Here is a 6,000-nt window from a genome sequence, read left to right on the forward strand (position 1 = left end):
CCTTTTTAATGACCAGGAGATTTAAAGCAATTCCAATCAAAATCCCACAAAGGGTTCTGTGGAACTCGATAAGCTGATTCTAAAACACACACCAGTACAAATAGCCAAGATACTTCAGCCCAGATTGAAGAGAAAGAAGGTGGGAGCCTTGCTTTTCCTAACATCCAGACAATTCATTAGGTCTTGTAACTAATTAAGATGTTGTGGTATTAACAAATGAAGAGAAAAACTGATCAATGGAATAGAGAACCAAAAAAAAGACCCTTTTTGAGTCCTAACCCCAACCAGTGTGGAATCTTGATATATGACAGAGATAGTGTTTCAGATCAGTGAAGAAAGAAAAATGACTATCTATAGCAGAAAAAAATGAAATTAGACTTCCATATCATACTACATGTGCCTCCCAAGTGGCTCAGTAGTAAAGAATACACCTGCCAATGCAGGAGATGTGGCTAGAGACTCGGGTTTGAGCACTGGGTTGGGAAGATCCCGTGAAGAAGGAAATGGCAACCCAATTCGGTATTCTTGCCTGGAAAATCCCATTGACAGAGAAGACTGAAGGGCTACAGTCCATGAGATCACAAAGAGTACGACACAACTTAGCAACTGGGCATGCATGCATCATACTACAGACACATTTTTCTGTGTTTAAAGATTAAACAACCACATGTTTAAGGGGAAACTGTAAAACTTTTAGATAGGAGAGTGTCTTCATGATCTGAGGGTAGGAATGGCTTTAAGATATAAAAAGCATAAAGGAATAAAGGAAAAGACAGATATTTCAACAGTACTGTGAAAAAAGAAAGAGAATAGAAATATATAGAGTGAAAAATAGATTTGCAACACATGTCAGAAAGGATCAGAGTCCAGGAAATATAAGCTATAAATATTAAGAAAAAGATAAACACTTAATAGAAAAATGGCATAAGATCTCAATATACCCTTTACAAAACAGCAAATCTGAAACGAGTTATACAATGGAAGTGACAAATAGATTCAAGGGATTAGATCTGATAGGCAGAGTGCCTGAATAACTATGGACGGAGGTTCATGGCAGGAGGCAAGGATCAAGACCATCCCCAAGAAAAAGAAATGCAAAAAGGCAAAATGGTTGTCTGATGAGGCCTTACAAATAGCTATGAATAGAAGAGAAGCGAAAGGCAAAGGAGAAAAGGAAAGATATACCCATTTGAATGCAGAGTTCCAAAGAATAGCAAGGAGAGATAAGAAAGCCTTTCTCAGCGATCAATACAAAGAAATAGAGGAAAACAATAGAATGGCAGTCTAGAGATCTCTTCAAGAAAATCAGAGATACCAAGGGAACATTTCACGGAAAGATGAGCACAATAAAGGACAGAAATGGTATGGACCTAACAGAAGCAGAAGATATTAAGAAGAGGTGGCAAGAATACACAGAACTGTACAAAAAAGTTCTTCATGACCCAGATAAGCACAATGGTGTGATCACCAGCCTAGAGCCAGACATCCTGGAATGTGAAGTCAAGTGGGCCTTAGGAAGCATCACTACGAACAAAGCTAGTGGAGGTGATGGAATTCCAGAGCTATTTTAAATCCTAAAAGATGATGCTGTGAAAGTGCTGCACTCAATATGCCAGCAAATTTGGAAAACTCAACAGTGGCCACAGGACTGGAAAAGGTCAGTTTTCATTCCAATCCCAAAGAAAGACAATGTCAAAGAATGCTCAAACTACCGCACAATTGCACTCATCTCACATGCTAGCAAAGTAATGCTCAAAATTCTCCAAGCCAGGCTTCAACAGTACATGAACCGTGAACTTCCAGATGTTCAAGCTGGATTTAGAAAAGGCAGAGGAACCACAGATCAAACTGACAACATCCGTTGGATCATCAAAAAAGCAAGAGTTCCAGAAAAACATCTATTTCTTCTTTATTGACTACACCAAAGCCTTTGACTGTGTGGACCACAAGAAACTCTGGAAAACTCTTTAAGAGATGGGAATACCAGACCACCCGATCTGCCTCCTGAGAAATGTGTATGCAGGTCAGGAAGCAACAGTTAGAACTGGACATGGAACAGACTGGTTCCAAATTGGGAAAGAAGTACGTCAAGGCTGTATATTGTCACCCTGTTTATTTAACTTCTATGCAGAGTACATCATGAGAAACGCTGGGCTGGAAGAAGCACAAGCTGGAATCAAGATTGCCGGGAGAAATATCAATAACCTCAGATATGCAGATGACACCACCCTTGTGGCAGAAAGCAAAGAACTAAAGAGCTTCTTGATAAAAGTGAAAGAGTGAAAAAGTTGGCTTAAAACTCAACATTCAGAAAACGAAGATCATGGCATCTGGTCCCATCACTTTGTGGCAAACAGATGGGGAAACAGTGGAAGACTTTATTTTCTTCGGCTCCAAGATCACTGCAGATGGTGACTGCAGCCATGAAATTAAAAGACGCTTGCTCCTTGGATGCAAAGTTATGACCAACCTAGACAGTATACTAAAAAGCAGAGACATAACTTTGCCAACAAAGGTCCATCTAGTCAAAGCTTTGGTTTTTCCAGTAGTCATGCATGGATGTGAGAGTTGGACTATAAAGAAAGCTGAGCACCAAAGAACTGATGCTTTTGAACTGTGGTGTTGGAGAAGACTTTTGAGAGTCCCTTCGACTGCAAGGAGATCCAACCAGTCCATCCTAACAGAAATCAGTCCTGAATATTCATTGGAAGGACTGACGCTGAAGCTGAAACTTCAATACTTTGGCCACCTCATGCAAAGAACTGACTCATTTGAAAAGACCCTGATGATGGGAAAGATTGAAGGCAGGAGGAGAAGGGGATGACAGAGGATGAGATGATTGGATGGTATCACTGACTTAATGGACATGAGTTTGAGTAAACTCCGGGAGTTGGTGATGGACAGGGAAACCTGGCGTGCTGCAGTCCATGGGGCCACAAAGAGTCTGCCACGACTGAGCAAATGAACTGAACTGAACTGAATAATCATCAACGTATCCTTTACAAAAGAGCACATAAACACATGAAGATTTTCAAAAAAACTCATTGGTAACCAAGGATATGCAAATTTAAAGCAGAATGAGATTACTGCAACAACAAAAAAAATAGGCAAAATTTAAGTCAGAAAACATCAAAGGTTTTCCAAAGCAACTCCCTTATACTGCTAAGTGAGAGAATTGGTTCCTAAACACTCATTTAGGAACCAATTTGGCATCACCATACTCTATGACCCAGCAGTTCCACTCCCACATATTAAATCCTAGAGATTTTTTCATACTCTACCTTTAGATACAAACAAAAATGTCCAAAGCAGCACTGTGTGTAATAACCAGGTACTGGAAACAATACAAATGTCTATCAACAGCAGAATGGACAAATAAATTGTGGTGTATTCAAACACAGAATGCAAAAGGAGGTGGAAATGAATGACTACAATTACATCATCCTGGGTAAGGAGCAAGTCACAAAAGAATACATGCCGTATTACAGCATACACAGGTGACAAAACCACAAGGAGGAGGGAATGATTAAGGCAAGGGTGGCTGACAGGCAGTGATTCCTGCAGGGGCTGGGCAGGAGAGCACACCAGGAGGAGCACAAGGGTGCCTCCAAGGTCTTCTTGACCTAGACAGTGAGTACACAGTGTTTTTAATTATTTAAAACTGACATGTTCTGCGTACTCTTGTGTAGATGACATATTTCACAACAAAAACTAGTCTTGCTATGTTTTAGTCATTTCTCATACATTTCATAATCATAAAAAACTAAATTTTCCCAATTAATGTACATCAGTGTAACAGCCCTCATCAAGTATTTTGATTTTAAAATAAACCTCTGGTTCTATCTGTCTTTCATAATGAATCTGCAAGGGGAGGGGTGGTTAAGGGGGAAGAGTGCAGAGGCAATAAAAGATATTATGAGCTCTGGTTAATCAAGATTCCACTGCAAAATCCTTTCTAACAGTCCTCATCAGTTTAGTTCCGTTGTTCAGTCCTGTCCAACTCTTATGTTATTCTATTTCTGATCTTTATTGTGACCTTGAAACGGAGCATTACATCAATAATAGCACCAACTATAAACCTGCCTGAGAGGGGAAGCAGCTTGTTAGGCAAAAGACTAGATTGTTCCAAGTGACTCTATTTAGACGTGTGACAGTTAAAGGATTCTTTAAAATACACTGCGTCACTAAAGGTAAGGCTATAGTAAATCAACCCTGAATATTCATTGGAAGGACTATCGCTGAAGCTCCAATACTTTGGCCACCTGGAGCAAAGAGCTGAATCACTGGAAAAGACCCTTAGGCTGGGAAAGATTGAAGACAAAAGGAGAAGCGGGTGGCAGAGGATGAGATGGTTAGATAGCATCACCAACTCAATGGACATGAATTTGAGAAAACACTGGGAGGACAGAGGAGCCTGGCATGCTATACAGTCCATGGGGTCAGAGTTCTACACGACTTAGCGACTGAACAACAAATCCGAACTACAGGTAAATACTTGATAAACTGCAAGATATTAGTATCACTCCAGAAAACTGCAAAGGCTTCAAAGGTGGTCCTTGTTTCTTCATATAAAGTCCATGTCCCACCATCTCTCATGGCTTGAACAAGTTATGTGAGAGATACTTTACAAGAATCATAATCAATTGATACTGGTACATATTCAATGAAAAGAAAAAAATTCTCTCTCATCCCCAAAAGAACTCTTGAAGATACTTCAGAGAATATCTCACCCTGAATATCCCTGGGGCTTCTCAATCCAAGTCCTTGTTATCCTCCAGAAGCTACTCTTCATCCTGCGACCCTTATGCGTGAATGGCAGCACCATCAACGTAGATGTAACCACCAGACTGTCCCTGGCCTTCTTCCCAATCAGTCAAGGGCCAAATCATATCATTGCTACCTCCTGTACAGTCTTAAATCCACTCACTTCCTTTCATTGTTATCCAAATTATCTTGGCTTTTGAAATCATCACCTCTCATCTAGAATATACCAACAACTTTATGTCCTCTTTGCTTGGAATCATCTTCCTATTTCTAGCTCTTATAACTGGAACGAGTCCATGAACAGGGCTCTTTCTGCCTTAACTTAACCACGATCCCCTCCTCCTTCTCCTGAGGAGGACAGGTCACGCACCGTCCGCCAGAGCGAGGTTCAGCGCCTGGCAAACGCCAGACAGACGGGAAGGGACGCGGGCTTCGAAATACAGTTCAGGGGTAAGTTCCAAGGAACGACCAACACCCCAGAGCCGCCGCTCACCCAGCGCTAGCAGGGCGGAAGCGCTGCTGGCCCGCTCGGCGCACGCGCGGCAGTGCCGCGCCGAAGGCCGTCCCCGCCGAGAAGGCTGGGCGAGCCTCACCCAGCGAGCGCGCGGGTTGGTGTAGAAGCCAGGAGGGTGGGGGCCTAGAGATGCCACCGCTTATGTCCTCAGCTTCCTCACAAAGAAAGGAAGCCCCCAGACGGGCGGGCACTTGCCCGTTCCACAGCGGCTCCTCACCGGGCTCGCAGAGCCGTTCTCAGCAAAGGCGAAGGCCCGGCTAGCGGAGAAACCAGCACGGCCGCGTCCCTCCACAGCGTCCTTGCCGGGGGAGCCCAGAGCGCCGGGAAGTGGCCTGACGACGCCGGAAACAGGACCTGGGCTGCGCCGGAAGTCCCGCCTCTCCGCAAACGTCTCCGCCCCGTCCGCCCTGGGTTACTTTCGCAGGTAACCGTTTAGCTCCTGTGCGAGCTAACCGGTCTAGTGCTACCTCGTTACCTTGTAACAGAATAAGTGGTTATCGAGACCTAATCCCTTTAAGTGGGGGCCCTGCTGGGCTTGAATAAAGCTGGAAAAACAAAAACTTACGCTTTTGTCCAGTAGGCAATTTCTCGTTCCACAGCAGTGTTGTCAAACCAAGTTATTACCTTTCTTTGCGCCATGGTCGCTTACTCTGCCACGTCAGTGAGACAGCCTTCACAACAGGCCAAAAAGAGCTGTTGGGGGAAGGGCTCGTGACTTTACT

General features: G+C 43.4%; 1 protein-coding gene across 5 annotated transcripts in view; it reads right to left on the reverse strand.

The window, feature by feature from the left end:
* HDHD2 (haloacid dehalogenase like hydrolase domain containing 2) overlaps window positions 1-6,000 on the reverse strand; it is a 49,865-nt gene extending 43,865 nt beyond the window's left edge. Inside the window, exon 1 of one of the 5 annotated variants that reach the window (XM_061400103.1) lies at window positions 5,903-6,000. The gene's annotated coding sequence lies outside the window, so the exon portion shown is untranslated. Of the gene's footprint in view, window positions 1-4,495; window positions 5,649-5,902 lie in introns of those variants that run through there. The other 4 variants (XM_061400099.1, XM_061400100.1, XM_061400104.1 and 1 more) reach the window with 4 other exon arrangements.

Source organism: Bos javanicus, chromosome 24, assembly GCF_032452875.1.
Source record: "Bos javanicus breed banteng chromosome 24, ARS-OSU_banteng_1.0, whole genome shotgun sequence".
In the NCBI taxonomy this organism is placed as follows: domain Eukaryota; kingdom Metazoa; phylum Chordata; class Mammalia; order Artiodactyla; family Bovidae; genus Bos; species Bos javanicus.